This window comes from Pongo abelii, chromosome 4 (assembly GCF_028885655.2).
Source record: "Pongo abelii isolate AG06213 chromosome 4, NHGRI_mPonAbe1-v2.0_pri, whole genome shotgun sequence".
Lineage (NCBI taxonomy): Eukaryota > Metazoa > Chordata > Mammalia > Primates > Hominidae > Pongo > Pongo abelii.
The window spans coordinates 179,531,093-179,548,536 of NC_071989.2; the positions used below are offsets into that span (position 1 = coordinate 179,531,093).

Sequence of the window (17,444 nt, forward strand, 5' to 3'; positions counted from 1 at the left end):
CCACCACTGCCGGCCCTCTGCATTCTTTTATTCAAAACTATTTATTGAGCTCTACTATTGGCTAGATTTTGGGGATGAATAAGGCAGACAAGACACCCTGTCCTCAAGGGGTTTTCAGTTTAGTGGGGAGCAAAGCAAAAAGACAAACGAACAGTTAAATATAACATCTAGTAGTGATAAATACTCCAAAGAAAACTAAAGCAGGGGCCAGAGAGCATGGGGGCATTGATGTTTTAGACAAGATGGTAAAGGGAGGTCTCTCTACAGAGGTGGTATTTGAGCAGCAGCCCGAGCACTCAGTAGGTCCTTGGTAAAATTTAGTTGACTCCCGAACTAACTGAGTGTCTCACTCAGTGAAAGCCTCTAACCCATTTTGCTAGAAGTCTTTCCCTGTAGCTCATTTTGTTCCAAGTCACAGGCATCAGGCTTGGAAGACCTGAGTGGGAGAGTAATTAACCTAATACACAGCACGGGGAATGGAAGCCCAAACCCCCAGAAGCCTTTTCTGCAAAAGGGCCAGGGCTTGGGTAATAAAATGGTGCTTTCATTCTCATTAATGGGGCAATTGATTTAAAGAACAGACCCAGTGGCTTATTGATCAGTGTTAATCATTAGAAAATGCTGACTTAATGAATCTAACTGCCATGAGGCCCCTGTGGGATTTGGGGAAGGCTAGTTAGATACAATAACCTTGTCCCCTTCCAGTCCAGCAGACAGATTTATTTACAGAAGTCTAGATTTTTTTTTTCTGGAAAAAAAGTCAAAGAGTCACTGGGGGTTAAGCCATTTCTCCAGCTGACCTGAGAGATCATCCCAAGCCTTTGTAATATGCCTGTCTCTCCTGCCATGTTCTGTTCCTATCTAGCTTTTCAAAACAAACTTTCCATTTTAGAATAGTTTTAAATTATAGTTACAGAAAAACTTCAAAGATAGTAAGAGAGTTCCCATATCCTGCACACCCAGCAACCCCCTTTGGTAACAGCTTAGGTTAACACTGTCACTACTAATGGACAAATGTTGCGATATTATTATTTGCTCAAGTCCATACTTAACTCAGACTTCCTTAGTTTTTATTTGAAGTCCTTCTTCTAGTTCAGGTTCCCACATTCCATTTAGTAGGCGTGTCTCCTTAGACTCCTCTTGGCTATGACAGTTTCTTAGGCTTCCCTCTGTTTTGATGACCTTGACAATGTTAAGGAGATATTGGGCAGATGACTGTAGAATGTCCCTCAACTGGGTCTTATCTGAAGTTTTTCTGATGATTGCACTGGGGTTTGGGGAGGAAGAGCACAGAGGTAAAGTGCCATTCACATCACATCATTTGAAGAGTGCATGTTATCAACACCACCTATTACTGCTGAAGGTGACCTCGATCACCTGGCTAAGATTGTGTTTGTCAGGTTTCTCTGCTGTGAAGTCATTTTCCTCCCTCCCCTCTTGCACACTGGGCTCTTTGGAAGGAAGTCACTGTGTGCAACTCACACTGAAGGAGTGGGAAGTTATAGACCGTTCTTGAGCGTGGGCCATCTTCATGAATTATTGGGAATTATTCTGCATAAGAGATTTGTTTATATTAATATGAGCTCATGGATATTTATGTTGACACTTTGGGTTATAATCCAATAGTATTTTACTTCTTTTGTTGCTCAAATTACTCCACCTTTGGGTATTGGGGCTCTTGCAGTTGGCTCCTATGTCCCCATCATTGAGGGGTTTGGGTTTTGTGTGTGTTTGTGTGTGTGTGTGTGTGTGTGTGTGTGTGTTTGAGCACTTCTTTACTGTTGGCACCAAAAGATGCTTAGGCTTGCTTTGAGCATCTCCTGCCCTGGCCCTGGAGCCACTCCAAGGAACCTCCAAGAATGCCTGATTCCTTTTATTACTGGTTCCTATTATAATTTTCATAATGGGCTGTCATTTTGTTTTGTCTTGTTTTGTTTACAATTATAAGCGTAAGTCAGCTCATTGCATAAAATATAGCAAAGATATGAAAGAATAAGAATGAAAATAAGTATCCCAAATAATCCAAGCAGCAAAGAAATCCAGCATTAACATTTTGGGGTACTTTCATCTGGTCTTTTTGCTAGCTGCTAGCTCTAAGAAGTCTGTGCTTTCACTCTTGATCTCTGCCAGACCAAGGGATATCATGGGCCGTGGTTTACCTCCCTGTCCCAGCATCTGTGGTTGGAGCAGCGATTCCATCTGGCCATCCTCAGGTGGTCTGCTCGCTGGGCCCCTGCGCACTTCTCCCTCCAGCAGACTGCAGGCCAAGAGGCCAGGAGCCAGGGTGTGTCCTCCAGCAGACTCTGAGGAAGTGAATACATCATTGTTCTGTGACTTCCAACATGATAGTTGGCCTTACTTTCCTCTTCTTTACGAAGTAAATGAGATAATATATACAAAGTGCTCAAAGAAAGGCCTGGTAAGAAACAGGTATCTTAAAAAGTAAAAACTGTCGGCTGGGGGTGGTGGCTCGCGCCTGTAATCCCAGCACTTTGAGAGGCCAAGGTGGGCGGATCATGAGGTCAGGAGTTTCAGACCAGCCTGACCAATGTTGGAGAAACCCCTTCTCTATTAAAAATATAAAATAAGCTGGGCGGGGTGGCAGGCACCTGTAATCCCAGCTACCCGGGAGGCTGAGGCAGGAGAATTGCTTGAAGCTGGGAGGCGGAGGTTGCAGTGAGCCAAGATCGTGCCATTGCACTCCAGCCTGGGCAACAAGAGTGAAACTCTGTCTCAAAGAAAAAAAAAACTGTCATTATTGGAACCATAATTACTCTTAGCAATCTGAAGAAACACATATCTAATGATAGAAGTTCAGGCATAGTGTGGTAGGCAGGCCCCTGGGAGGGATGAATTTGCATAAGCAAACTGCCTTCTCCATGGAGACCTAATGAAATTCATCCGGTCCTTCTTTAGAATTTGACTGAGTTGGGAACTGTGTCTCCACCAGACCAGCAAATGGAAGAGAAGTTTCCTGGGGCTCTAGCTGAAGAGTGTGTACCAAGGGGCAGTATTGCATTGTGGTTGAGAACATGGGCTCTAGAGCCAGGCTGCTCAGGTTCAATGCCCAGCTCCATCACTTACCTGCTGGGCAGCAGCCTGTGTTATTTAAACCTCACTAGGCACAATGTAAGGATAACAATATTGACTATCCCGTAAGGTTGCTGGGGATGCCAAATAAGTTCACAAATGGAAGAAGTTTACACAGTACCTAGCACAGAGTAAGCAGCCAATTAATATTACTTGAGTTACTGTTTTTATTACTTCACCATTCAGGACTCTTCAGGTTGCAAGTACCAGGAAAGCCAACCCAGAATCACTTAAACAAAAGGGAATTTATTGGCTCAGGTAACTGAACTTCAACATTTTACAGAATCTCATTGGCTCCGATGGGCTCATATGTCCATCCCCAAACCAATCACAGTGACTGAGGGATTATCCAAGGATCACACTGGCCACTTTGATTCACAGGTTTTATCCCTAAAGGAAATCACAGGTAATAGATGTGGGGCTGCAGAAATGCAATATGCACTTTTCCTTGAAACTGCGTCCGTTTTCCCTGAAGATGAAGCTTGAAAGGAGAACTCTCTAAGAGGTTAAGTATTGAGCTGATGGGCAAGTCACAGGCAGAAAGAGTAGCTGTGCAGCCAAGCTCCTGGCCGGGGAGGGCAGGTAAGGAGGGAAGGCAAAGTTTGGTAAACAGGAAGCTAATCTATGGGCAAGAATCATTTTCTTCAGCATCCTGACCTCTCCTAAAATGTTCTCCACTGGTCCCTGCTAGGACAAAGGAACTACCACCAGACTAGAGTCAGGAGTCCTGGGCTGGTTCTGCTGTATGACACAGGACAGGTGGCCTGCCTGGTCTGGGCCACAGCCTCCTCCCCTGTCGATGAGCAGGTTGGTTGTTCCAGCACCATGTCAGCCCTAGAAATCTCTGAATTCTTGACCAGATCAGTAATTGCTCTCTTGCATTTACTTTTCCTTCAAATAAAGAGACTGGCATACAGGGGAGGAGCCCAGTGCAGCCAGCATGCTTGGCTCAGGTTCCAGAACCCAGAAACCAGACAAGAGTTGGGAAACCATGATGGGGAAGGAGGGATGTGCCACTCCTTACTAGTGCCTAATCTGTTCGAGACACTAATGTTTCAGTATTATCCACAGATTCTGATGCCAGGCAGCCCAGATGAATGGGGTCAGTCATTAGCATGCTTCCTGAAGGTGGTTCCCAGGTGCAGGCTACCTGCAGTCTGGCTGGATGGGCCCTGCACCACACTTGCTTCTGGAAAGCTGGTTTTGGGGTTGCCACAATCTCTGAAAGAATCACTAGGCCACCCTCTGAGTGGGTCCTTCTGTAGGAATTATGGATAAAATTGTTCCACTAGTCTTACCTTCTTGGGGAACCCTTCCTGGATTCCCAGGCTGGGCTGGGTGTCCCTGCATCCTAGCCCCACAGCCCTCCTGCTTCTCTTTCTCATCACAGTCTTGTCATATTTACCAGTTGTCGGCCTGCCCCCACTGAACATGTGAATAAAGGGACTGGGGTCTCTCTAGGCCCTAGCATAGATCTGACACATAGTGGGCGATCTCTATTGAATGAATGAATGAACGAATGAATGAATACATTTAGATAATTCAGATTACTCTTTCTAGCTCAGCAGGGTAAAGCAGGAAAACATGCCGTCAATGATTTAGGGCAGGTTTTCAAATCTCTCTGGACCTCAGTTTTACCTCTTGTAAAATAAATATAATAATTTGTCCTTACTTCATGAGACTATTTTGAAGATTAAACGAGATAATGCATACACTAATACTCACGGTCCTTACTTGAATATTCCTAAGTCCTTGGTGCTACATTAGGCTGCATAGAATGTATTTAAAGTAATAAAGTGGTATTTAATAAATATTCATTTTCTTTCCCCAGAACTACCTTAAATTAATTTGTTGAAAGGATGGATGGATGGATGGTAGATGGAAGTAGCGGGCTTCCAGCAGCAGGGGATGGAGTGAGTGTGTGGATACCGCTGGCTCAGCAGAAGGTTATACCATTTTAGAGTAACTATCTCGGACTTCAGAGAGTTCCTGGGTATGAAGATTTGGCTTTAATTAAAGTCTCAGCACAGTGTTAAATGCCATTTTATTTTAGGTCATAATTAACACTAATGAGATGAGTGGATTACAAACAGCACACATTTTGAGAAGGTGAAAAACAACATCTGAGCTTGGTGGTTTCCATTTTCGCTTTTCCCCCTCCCATGCTCTGTTCAATTAAAAGTTTGAGAAAATATTACAACCATACTCCTTGTCTTTGTGGTAATGGAGCATATTAATTTGAATGTGATGAATACAATATTCCACTGACTTTTTTATTCCCTTATCTACAAAAGTTTAAAATAATGGACCAATTAAACCAGGAGAGAAGAATGCAGGGTTTGCCTGGGGCTCCAATTCAGCAACCAGAGAACTGAAAGAACAAAATTTTTTGGCAGAGTCTGGGCCAGACTTCATCCCTTACCTATAGCTGACAAACAGTAAGTCAAATTGGGCAAATGTGGACAAGCGCAGAACACATACTATATTGAGGATCGAAAGGCCAGGTTCTAGACCATCCTCTAATATTTTCTCAGTGAATATTTGTTGGATGAATGCATGGATGGATGGATGAATAGATGGATGGATGGACAGATGGACAGAGAGAGAGATGGATGCATGGATTGTTGGATGAAATTGAAAGATGAAGGTAGATGACCTCCCATGGTCTGATTCTTCCTAAGGTAGCAAATTAAGCCTAGGATGGGCTGACCTAACCCTTCCAAGGACTTAGAAGTTAGGGCAAGAACTTACAGGGAAGGGTTCAGTTCTCTGACCCCACTACCCTAGAGGCATAAACTATAAATTATAGAATTGGCCTGATCTCAGTTTCCCTGGGAGCTCTGCTCTAAAGCAGAGCCCCTTCTCCCTGCACCAATTTGGTTAATCCAAGTAAGGCTAAGCCTCCCCCAGCAGGAGCTCCTACTTTGGAAGAGAACATCCTGGGCCAGGCGCAATGGCTCATGCCTGTAATCCCAGCACTTTGGGAGGCCGAAGTGGGTGGACCGCCTGAGCTCAGGAGTTCAAGACCACCCTGGGCAACATGGTGAAACCCCATCTCTACTAAAATACAAAAATTTAGCCAGGTGTGGTGATGCAGCACACCTGTAGTCCCAGCTGCTCAGGAGGCTGAGGCAGGAGAATTGCTTGAACCTGGAAGGTGGAGGTTGCAGTGAGCTGAGATCACACCATTGCACTCCAGCCTGGGTGACAGAGTGAGACTCTGTCTCAAAAAAACAAAAAAAAATTTAAAAAAAGAAGAGGACATCGGAGCAGACCTGTGAACCTGACACATGGTCCAGGTGTCTCCCTGAGGACCTCTGGAAGTCTCCCCACCTCCCTGTGGTCCTTTAGGCATTAACACCACCTTGTCCCTGTGTCTTCTGAAGCAATCTGGAAGTTCATACCCCACAATCTCTGTGTACCTTGTCCCCCATTCTGTTCTCTGCATTGCAGATGGTTTAAAACACACACACATCCACGCTCAAAATGTTGTTCCTTTGCTTAAAACCCATTGTGGCCAGGCTAGACAAATCCTTAACACAGTCTACAATATTCTGCATGGCATGGCCCCTGGGTGCCTCCCAACCTGATCTGTCGCACACCACCTCCACCTTTGCCTGTTCCCTGGGCCCTAGTACTAACCTTTGGTTTGTTCCTAGACACCTTTTCAGCACTTAGGCCCCCACAGCCCTCAGAACCTTTACACTTGCTGTCTCTTTTGCTTTAAATGTTCTTGCCCCACCTACCACCTAGTTAATGCCTATTCCTGCTTCAGCTCTTAGCTGAAGCATCACTTCCTCAAGGAGGGCAGCCCTGATGAAAATCACTATGCAAACTCCAGCCTGGGTTGGGCCTTATCTTTATGCTGTCATGGCCCTGAGTATTTTTCCTTTATGGCACTAATCACGGCTTATATGATATACTTATGCTATTATTTGAGTTATGTCTGTCTCCCCCAGTATGCCATTAGTATTAAAACCATTGATTTTTAATCATTGCATCCCTAGTGCTTAGCACAGAGCCTGGCTCATAATAGATGCTTAATAAATATTTGTTGAATAAATGAATGAGTGAATGAATAAATGCCTCATTCAAGAGCTTTGGCTCTTTCTTTACTACTACATTACTTCTATTTTTTAGCTCTTAATTCTCAAAGCACTTTCTTTGTGCTGGGCCTATGCTGGGAGCTTAGACAGTAAAGCTTAGACAGTAAACTACAGTTGCTCTCAAGCAGTTCACAATATAACAAAAAAGAGACACAAATACACAGTGACAACACAGTGTGTTGAGTGCTACAATAGATGGAGGGGTGCAGTTTTATGGATGTGGAGAAGAAATCCTTCTGTTCCTCACTGGAGGCTTCACTAAGGAGATATTCCCTAAGCTGCTTCTGGAAGGAAAAGGTATTGGCCAAGAAAATAAGGGTGGAGGCAGAATTTCAGGTGAAAGGACCAGCATATGCAAAGGCTCAGAGGGCAGAGCCTGGCACTGGAAACAAAATGCAAGTCACTTCGAGGACTGAGTCCTGGATGAGGACATGGGGCTGTGAGAGATGAGGCTGGGGAGGGAGGCAGGGGCCAGATCACAGAGGCCTTTCAATGACAGCAACATACGGCAGCTGCAGAGACAGCATGGAAGGGACTGGTGTGGTGAGGCCTGTGATTTGGAGAACTCCCTCTCGAAGGGGTTCAGAAAAGAGATGTCCATATTTCAAGTGAAGGACTTCCTCCCCTGGAGAAACTGAGGCTCTGCCCCAGGGCTGTCCATCAAATTCCTTCCCAGAATCCAAGTGCTTCCAAAGGATGCTCAGTGTGCCTGACCTTGCTTATTCATTGTGGGGAGAATTAATTTCAGGGTGGGGAATTTTAAAAAAATATAAGATTAAGCAGTGTAATCAGCTGCTGCTGAGAGTTGCAAATGCAATAAATAATAATAGCATTGAGAGCTGTTTTTAATAACTCACCAGTGTAATTTAGCCTCGGCTTCTTGGAGCATATTTAAAATATGTCATAGTGTGTCTAATGGCAAATGCCTCATTGCCAGCCTCTGAAGACAAATGTCTTCCCAGGAGGGAGGGGGGCAGAAAATAGAGGAGAAATTGGAGGATTTGATTGCAAACAGGGTGTAGGAAGGCAAGCATTGTTCATTCTGACACCACTAATTCAAAATCTGTGATCTTTGCCTAGGCAATAGGTTTTAGTTGGTTTGTCTTCAAGGTTGAAGCAGATGGATAGCAATAATATGGTAAAGGAGATATTTATAATTTGTAAGAGAAGAGGTTGTTTTCAGAACCTATAGAATCACCATTTTCATGCAGTCCACACTCTAATTACAGATCATCCTGGACTATGTATTATAGCAGGTCCCCAGGCAACTGATATCTTGACAACATTTGTTTTTCTTAGTTGAGTTACTAAATATTCATGATACCATGAAAATGTGTTATTTAAAAGTGTTTGATGAATTCTGAGTTTTAGTAATTCATATGTGCTGCCCCCGCCCAACCCTGATTAGTCTAAACTGGTGGGGTGGGGCTAGGAGTCCTCCCCTCTTGGGTAACAGACTTGACACAGTTACAGTGAGACAAACTTTGGAGTCAGACAGACACGAGTTCAAATTCTAGTTCTACCACTTACTAGCTGTGACCTTTTGCAACTTAAACACTGAGGCTCTATTCCTGATCTGTTAAGTGAGAGTGGTGATGATGACAACCATGACAGCTAATATTTATGGATCGCCTATTGTATTATCTCCATCACAACGATACAGTGACGTAGGTCTACCATGGTTCCTGTTTCACACATGAGGAAAAGAAACTTAGCAAGCTCAAGTAACTTTCCTGAGGCACAGGGCTAGTGAATAACCACTCTGGGACCTAGTATCTGTTCTAGCTGGTTTCAAAGCCCATGCTGTTAAGTGGGCTCTGATACTATCTTGTACAGTTGGGGGAAGATTTGAGAAGACATGTGTAAGGTATAATTCCTGATATGTAATTAAGACTTTGTAAATATCTCTTATATGGAAGGACTGAATTTATCTTCCTGGGCTGTGTCCTCGCAGGGAGATATAACACCTATGTCACTTTCAAAGCTTTATTAATGTCCCTGTCACTCTACACCCTTGTCCAAGTTACTCCACACCCTCCAAAGCCTCAAGTTTTTAATCTGTAAAATGGCGGTGGGGGTGGGTAGTGAGAGCTCTTACACATACTACTAGGTTGGGGGTAAATTAGTAAAACAACTTTGGGAAACAATTTGGCAAGACTTAGTAAAAGGTGCATAGATCCTGTGACACAGCAGTTTTATTCCTGGGATAAATGCTAAAGCAGGTTGTCTCCACCTCTGCACTACTGACATCTTGGGACAGATATTTCATTGTGATGGGGGCTGTTCTGGACATTGTAGGGGATTTAGCAACATACCTGGCAATTTATTCCCAAGAGGAAAGCAATGAGGAAGGAAGGAATGAAGGAAGGAAGGAAGGAAGGAAGGAAAGAAGGGAGGGAGGGAGGGAGGGAGGGAAGGAGGGAAATATTTAATAGTTAAGTTACATCCACAGGTTTGATTATAAATGTGTGTATTGAATTGGAATTTCTGTAGAAATTCTGATCCCTTCTAGACAAAGAAAGTAAAAATTGAAACATGTCAATGGATATCTAAATATCATTACTCACTGGCTTTATTTGCAAATGGCTTTCCATTGACAACAGTTACATTTTGTTCAAAGCAACAAATGATTGGTGCTGACAATCCACAGGAACATGGTGCAGTCATTAATGAATGTGCTCATTATTCCTCCCTGCCGAGAGGCATCGACTCCCGTTCTCCAGCCTGTTTTCAGCAGAGAGACCTACATCTCCACCTGTCAGCTTGGAACCCTAGTAGGGGAGGGGGATACTGATGAGATGGAGAATGAAGAATGGGCCCTGCAGGCTGACATTTTGGGAGAGTAGGTTCTGAAATTTATCTCATAGTACATGGAATCCCGGAAGCAGGGTTCAAGATCCTCCCAAAATTGATCTCCCAGGATGCTTGGAATGATTGTTCAGAGAGTTTTCTAAAATGCCAGGGGAAAACCAGGAAGCTTCTCTCCAGTTGTCTTCCCTCCTTCCTCCCCAGTCTCCATGGAGCTGATAATAAAATCAAATAAGCAGACCTGACTTTGAGAATTAACTCTTGAGGGACAGATAACCTGGGGTGGAGAGCCAGCCCTGCTGGATTCCACAAGGTGCTGCTTAAAGCACAACACCTCTTCCCAATGATAGATTCTGAAACGGCCTTGTAGCTAGATGCGCTGAGGATTTTTTTTTTTTTTTTAACCTTTCAGCATCTGTCTAAAAGTGCTCTGGGCTGGGTACAGTGGCTCCCACCTGTAATCCCAACACTTTGGGAGCTGAGGCAGGAGGATCACTTGAGCCCAGGAGTTCTAGACCAGCCTGGGCAATATAGTGAGACCTCTATGTCTAGAATGTTTTTTAATTAGCTGGGCTTGCTGCCTGCACCTGTAGTTCCAGCTATTTGGGAGGCTGAGGTGGGGGGATCACTTGAGCCCAGGGGGCTGAAGCTGCAGTGAACCATGATTACACCACTGAACTCCAGCCTGGGCAACAGAGTGAGACCCTGTCTCAAAAATATACATATATAAATAAATAAAAATAAATGGCCAGGTGCAGTAGTTCATGCCTGTAATCCTGGCACTTTGGGAGGCCAAGGCGGGCAGATCACGAGGTCAGGAGATCGAGACCACCCTGGTAAACATGGTGAAACCCCGTCTCTACTAAAAAATACAAAAATATTAGCCGGGCATGGTGGCACGCACCTGTAGTCCCAGCTACTCAGGAGGCTGAGGCAGGGGAATCACTTGAACCCAGAAGGCGGAGGTTGCAGTGAGCTGAGATTGTGCCACTGCGCTCCAGCCTGGCAACAGAGCAAGCCCCCGTCTCTAAAATAAAATAAAATAAAATGAATTGCTCTGTAAGTTGACACCACTAAAAACATCATTAGTGGTTGTAATAATTAACATAGAGGAGAAAACTGTGCAGAGCCCAGCACAGTGCCTGCTCCATGGAAAATCCTAATGACATTTAGTTTCTCTCTCTTTGCCCCCATTTTCTTATCTGTAAAACAGAAATAATGCCGTATCCTAACTCAAAAGTAGATTGTGGAGAGTGGCATAGTATTGTTTCAACAAGTATTTATTGAGAAACTGCAACATGCAAATAGATGTAAAAGGTTAAACAGAACTTTGCAAATTAAAAATCCTAAAGGACATTTTAGACTTTTAGGTGAACTTCCTAATAGGTAAGTTTAGGTGTGAACTTCCTAATAGGTAAGACTTTTTATCTATCTGCAGTGTCCAACAGGTGCAAGAGCTTGGGTGGACTGTGAATATCTAAGAAAAGAGAGAGAGCGGAAAGGAGGGAGGAAGAGGAAAGAAGGAAGGGAGGAAGAAGGGAGGGAGGGAGTGAGGGAGGCGGGGGGAGGGAGAGGTGGGGGAGGAAGGGAGGGAAAGGAAGGAAAGGAAAGGAAAGGAAAAGAAAGGAAAGGAAAGGGAAGGAAAGGAAAGGATTACAGGTGGGAGGGAGGGAGGAAGGGAGATATCATTATTATTGTGCAATTGTTATCATTATATAACTAATTTAAGCAAACCCATCCTGCACCCACAAAAGGGCACCAAGATAAAGGCTAAGATAAAGAACACACGAATCATTTTCCCATTTTCGTCAGTGATGGGAATGGTAATGATTTTCTCTCTGAACCATAACCATCTTGCAGTTAACTAATTGCTTTCTGATAGAATCAGGAGCTCTGAGATGGTGCTCTGAGGAGTTCTTTCATTTCTTTCACACCTTTTAAAGAAAAGAAAACTTCAAGTGCAATTATTGGCATTATTTTAATACCGACTGCAGCAGAACATTCTGGAAAATGAGGCCCCTATCAAATTAGTTTTTCCAAATGAGGTTTAGACAGTACCTTACCAGGAGAACCACTCAGAAAGCCCCCATGGCAGCAGCAAGCCCTGTTGAGTCAAGGGCACATGGATGTCGCACTTCACATGTGTTTTCAGATAACTAAGTGAACTGCTCCAATCTTGTGGGACACTGCACCACAGGGCCTTTCCATTTACTTCAGGTTACACAGCAACAAGCAAGCTGAGAGCAGCAGAAGTAGCTAGCTAAAATTGCATTTGATTTTGTGACTGCTAGAGGCCGATACTCAAGTGAAGTTTAAGCAAAAACAAATCATACTCAGCTGAAAACATTTGCCTGGAAGAAAGATTTGTGGCTGGAGAATTGGAGTTCATGCACCCAGCAATTTCCAGAGGAAGTCTGATTCCCCTACCTGAAGTAACACTCCTTCCTCTGCCCAGATCCAGATCTCCAGACTATACATACTCAATATATGACTTGTCCATGGGGCCCAGCTGAGCATTATTGCCTCTAGCTTATGGTTAATAATAACAGTAATAATTATACTTAATATCATTATTCTTTCTATGCATAATTACTAATTCATCTTAATCTCACAACAACTCTGTGAAGTACATACTGTGAATGTCTCTGTTTTACAGGTGAGAAAACTTAGGCACAGAGAAGTTAAGTAACTCACCATAGTCACAGAGCTAAGTAGGAGGCAGAGTTAAGAGTCAGTATAGGCTTCTGACCCAGAGATTGTGCTCTGGACCTCTGTGCCACACTCCCACTCACTGGGTATCAGGGACTCTGCTGAGCAGTTTATGGCATCATCTCATTTTGTTATTGTAACAACCCTATGCTATGGGTATCAGTATTATTCCCAGGTAAGGAAACTGGCTCCAAAAGCTTGAGTGACTTATCTTGGTCACACATCTAGTAAGTGGCAGAGACAAAATTTAAACCCAGAGCTAAAATTGTTTAGCAAAACTTGGCATTTGTGATGGTGACCATCTGGGTTTCCAAGACCCCTGAGGGACCCTGCAGACCATGACCAGTATTCATTTGTCAAGATGCAAGGACCTAAATTGGAATCCAGTCTTTTATGATATCTGGATCATAACAAAAGTCAGGTATCTGCTCCATGAGGCCAGCTAATCCCTCCACAACCCCACATCCCCCCGACACACATCATCCTCACCCAGAGAAACCTTTTCACAAATAACCAAACCTTTGTTTCTTTAAGGCAAATGGACCTAAGGGGAAAAAAAAATGCCTGTCAGTATTGATAAGGAATTGAAGAGGACCAACAATGTGAAGATTCTTGACCAAAAAAATAAAATAGTAATTTGGGACAAATTTAGTAAGAGAAATATCAAAATCTATGCAGGCTCACATCTCCAATACAAACATATTCACCTTACACTCTATATGGAAATAGTAAAAAGCAATTTGTGAAATAGATTCCATGAGTGCTCCAATTAGGGCAAACATTTCTCATCAAATGAAGGATGGAACTTCAATAAAGATTTCAAAGCTGGTTACATGTAGAGAGATTTGTGCAGAAACCTTGTGGCTCTGATGGAACTGGGATGTGAGAAGAAGGCGGGTTTTCTGATAAACAATTCCTGTATCTTTCACAAATGCCAAATCACAGACTCAGCTTGGGACATATGAGGACAGCACAGACTTTGGAGGCAGGTAGACTTTGGGTTGTCACTCAGACACCTACTATTATGAGACCTGGATTTCCTTCTGACGTTATTGGGGATAAGAAGTGGCACCTCACCATTTCTAGGAAATAGTAGGTAAGTCTTTCTGGTTGCCACTGAGGTGACTCACCTGAGACACAGTTGCTCCTAAAGTTCAAGGTTGGGAGACAATCAGAAGGGGACCTGTCTGTGAAGTCAGAATTCTTGGAAGAATGTAAGTCTTTACACAGTAACAGCAAAGCAGACAGTGGGAACCACTACTCTGCCTTCTTGCATCATTCTTTCCCAGAAATACCAGAAAGCAGTAAGGGATTAAGTCTAATTCCTGGCACCTGACCTTATATCTAACAGATGCTCAGTATTACCTGTTGATGGGACCTCACTGGGAATGTTTTGTGTGCAGTACAAAAGGGCAATAGATGAAAACTTGGGACGGGAGCCCAGGAAAATGGCTTGAGAGGAGAGCTTATGCCTAGCTTATGCATGAGCTTGCAAAAAGGGAGAATACACAGGAGGGAAGATCAGGAACAGCATGAGTTTTATAAGGCAGGGAGTTGTTGGGAAGGAAGCAGTAGGGAGAGGGGAAGGAGTAAATAGAAACCTAGAAGAGATACAGCTAAGATAAGCCAAGAGAACAAAGCATTGACTTACCAGAAACATGGAAGTCTTCCTGCTTCTAATTTAGTTCCGTATATCTGGGTATGTGAATGCCTAAAATCCCATTAAGCACGGTGGGTTAATTATTACACTTGCTAGGGCCCCAGAGGAGAGGAAACACAGTAAGTCAGAAAAACCTCTGGGCAGGTGAATTTCTCAGGTTTTCTTCTGGGCAGATGGGATCTGGAATTGTAGCGTGGCATCCTGGTAATTCAGAGACAGTGGGAAGGGTGAAGAAACACTGATTTGTAGCATTTGCTAATTTCTGTGGTGTCAACACCCTACCATGGCTGATTTCAAGCTGACAAAGGTTTAACAACTGCTTTGCTGATTTCCTGAAAATTTAACAATTAGCTTTCATGAGCTGCAGTGGGCTGACCCCAGGACATCACTGTCTACACACCAATGAGAATGGAGATTGACACAAAGAACAGAGTGGAGAGACACAGAGCAGGGAAGACAAGATTTTCCTGAGTCTCAATCCAATATGTAGACTATGTCTCCCTTTTCACAAAGAAGGAAGAGGAGGAGAGACCAGCATTCACACTTAGTTTATTGTTGTTTTAAATCCATTACGCACATACATAGGAGAAAATTTCAGCAAAAGTCACCCTCTGAATCCAGTTCCTCAGTTCTCTCCAGAGGCAACTAAAATGCTCAATTATTAGTGTATCCTTTTGGAAATATTTTATGTATACGACAATGTGTGTGTGTGTGTGTGTTCCTTTCCAATATTAAAATAATATTAACATTGGTAATAGTGGTACTAAACAACTTAGGGTTTTTTTTTTTCATTTAATAGTATATTTTTAGTATCTTTCCAGGAAAAGATACATGGATGTGCCACATTATTTTTAATGGCTCACATGGTACTCCTTTTATGTATGCACTATAATTTATGGAACCAGTTTTCTCACTGAATGAGCATGTAAGTTCTTTCAGTCTTTTACTGTTATAAGCGAATGATGCAATCAATATCCTTGTACATATATATTTGTGCGCATATGTAGGTATCCTTACAAGTGGAATTTCTGAATAAATGGATATATACAATTTATTTATGAATTTACCTTCCTACCAATGATTCAAGAGTCTCTTTGCTCCACAGTGTTGTCAATATAGTGTATTCTCAAAATCTGACACCAATATGTATGAAGTGCCTGTTCTGTTCCCACACTTTACACAGGTTCTCTTATTTGTGGTAAGTTTATTTAAGAAGAGGAAACTGAGCCTCATGGAGATCTAGGAACTTGCCCAAGGACAGGTCTCTGTGACTCTAAGAGTGAAATCTTCCCTTTTCCCCATGTCAAGCACCTTTCCCCACCAGGCTCACTGCTGACAATCCAGTGTACGAAGAAGGGAAATTTCCCCCACAGAGCCCAAAAGTTTAGGACATGCTGACAGCATCACTCTTTTGCCTCCTCATTCTTTCTTTCATTTCCAGAACATTTGCTCACTCAGTGCTGCCCAGTGATAGCCAGCCTGACTACCCATCTAATAATTTCTGATACTAATATAAAACCTTCCCAAAGACAAATATAACTGTAGACGCACTCCAGCTTACCATAGCTTTCCTGGTGGTACAGTTTCCAGGGACATTTCACTGTGTCAAAGCAGGGACCACATATGTTCCAGACCAGCTTGTCGGGTTTTTCACTGGGAAGTAAAGACAAATTGTTGTCCCTTTGAAAAAGTATCTTTCATCTCTCCATCTATCTGCGATCTAAAGCAATGGGGCTCTTTCTGTATGTCTTTGAAATGGTCTACATTGACACACGTTTTCTCTGAGTTGCCGAGAGAATATGCCATGAGATGTTGCCAGTGATGGTTACGCTCAGCTAGCAGAAGATTAGGGACTGGTTAAACCTTTGGAGAAATTGCCTTGGGAAAAGAGGAAATAAAAGCAAATATTACTATGAAACATAGAGATTACCAGCTAGGAGGAGGAGAGAGGTGGAGGGAGGGGGAGGAGTGGAAGGAAGGGAGGGAGGCAGAAAGAGGCAGGGAGACTGGTGGAAAATAAACCGTGCACTTTAGAACAGCAGGAAGGGAGGCTTGGAAGCCTGGTTTTCTGGCTTTGAATGACCGCCTAGCGCTTGCCGGTGCGCCAGGGTGCTGTGAGGATGTGGGCAGAGGGCGAGTCCGAAGGGCTCCAGACACTGGGAATAGTGGTGGTCGTGTGCTCCTCCCTGAAACTTTTGCACTACCTCGGGCTGATTGACTTGTCAGACGGTAAGCGAACCCTGGAGCTTCCCCGTTTTCTGTCAATGTGTTTTTGTGACTTCGGTTGCTGTGAGAGTCGTTTCGAAAATGCACGGAAATGAGGGCGGAGACCCGAGAGATTTGAAAAAGCCGGGCTGAAACAGCGTGGTATTGGTCCCCGCCTCCCCAGTCGCGCCCCAGTGCTGCGCTGTCCGTCGTGCTGAAATGTGGTGCGCCTGGGGAGTGTGGGAGCCAGGGAGTTAGGGTCTCCTGCTCCGGCCCTATGAGCATGTGAGTCTTGATGGATTATTAGCTATGGGTGAGGCCAGCACAACACATCACAATTCTCTCTGAAGCTGTCTGGTAACTACGTATATTGTTGATGGAAGCCAGTGACTTTTAAAAGCCATTATGTTGATTAACTTATTTAAAGAAGTTTAGGAGATTACATGGAGGTAAAAACCTTTGTAAAATGCTAATCACAGTGTCTGACAATTAGAACACATTTAATAAATGTCGGTTTCTTTGCTCAACCCTTATAAGAACCCTTATTCCAAAGCCACCTCCTCAGCTCTGACTTCAGCTCCATTCCTTAGTGAGAATGGGGTTATAAATCCAGGTTAACCCGATTGTTTAGGATTAGAAAGTGATTTGGTTTCCAACGTTGAAAGAGCTCAAGAAACAAAGAATTTTATTTTTCCTCCTTATGAGATACTGTTCCAAATAGAACACAGTTTGTCTAGATGACTTTTGTCACTTAAAATTAGGCTTCAGGAAAGATTCCAAATTTCATGAGCAATTGGGCTCATAAAACAAGATCAAACTCCAATAGCGTATATTCAAAGTATGTATAATGTGTATTCCGTGTATAT

At 43.4% G+C, this 17,444-nt stretch overlaps 1 protein-coding gene and 1 long non-coding RNA gene across 7 annotated transcripts in view; one reads left to right on the top strand and one right to left on the bottom strand.

The window, feature by feature from the left end:
• The window catches only part of KCNIP1 (potassium voltage-gated channel interacting protein 1), a 235,320-nt gene that overhangs the window by 162,317 nt on the left and 55,559 nt on the right, over positions 1–17,444 (top strand). The window lies entirely within an intron of this gene.
• On the bottom strand, positions 1,027–16,865 carry LOC129059620 (uncharacterized). Of its 5 annotated transcripts, XR_010140071.1 has the most exons (5): positions 16,578–16,865; positions 15,935–16,026; positions 2,610–2,728; positions 2,160–2,303; positions 1,027–1,267 (listed from the first exon to the last, which is right to left on the bottom strand). It is a non-coding gene; the product is annotated as an uncharacterized LOC129059620 (long non-coding RNA). The 5 variants fall into 5 exon arrangements; XR_010140074.1 differs by lacking the exons at positions 1,027–1,267; positions 2,160–2,303; positions 2,610–2,728 and adding exons at positions 9,746–9,967; positions 14,365–14,574 and having other exon boundaries at positions 16,578–16,854; XR_010140073.1 differs by lacking the exons at positions 1,027–1,267; positions 2,160–2,303; positions 2,610–2,728 and adding exons at positions 9,752–10,219; positions 14,365–14,574 and having other exon boundaries at positions 16,578–16,854.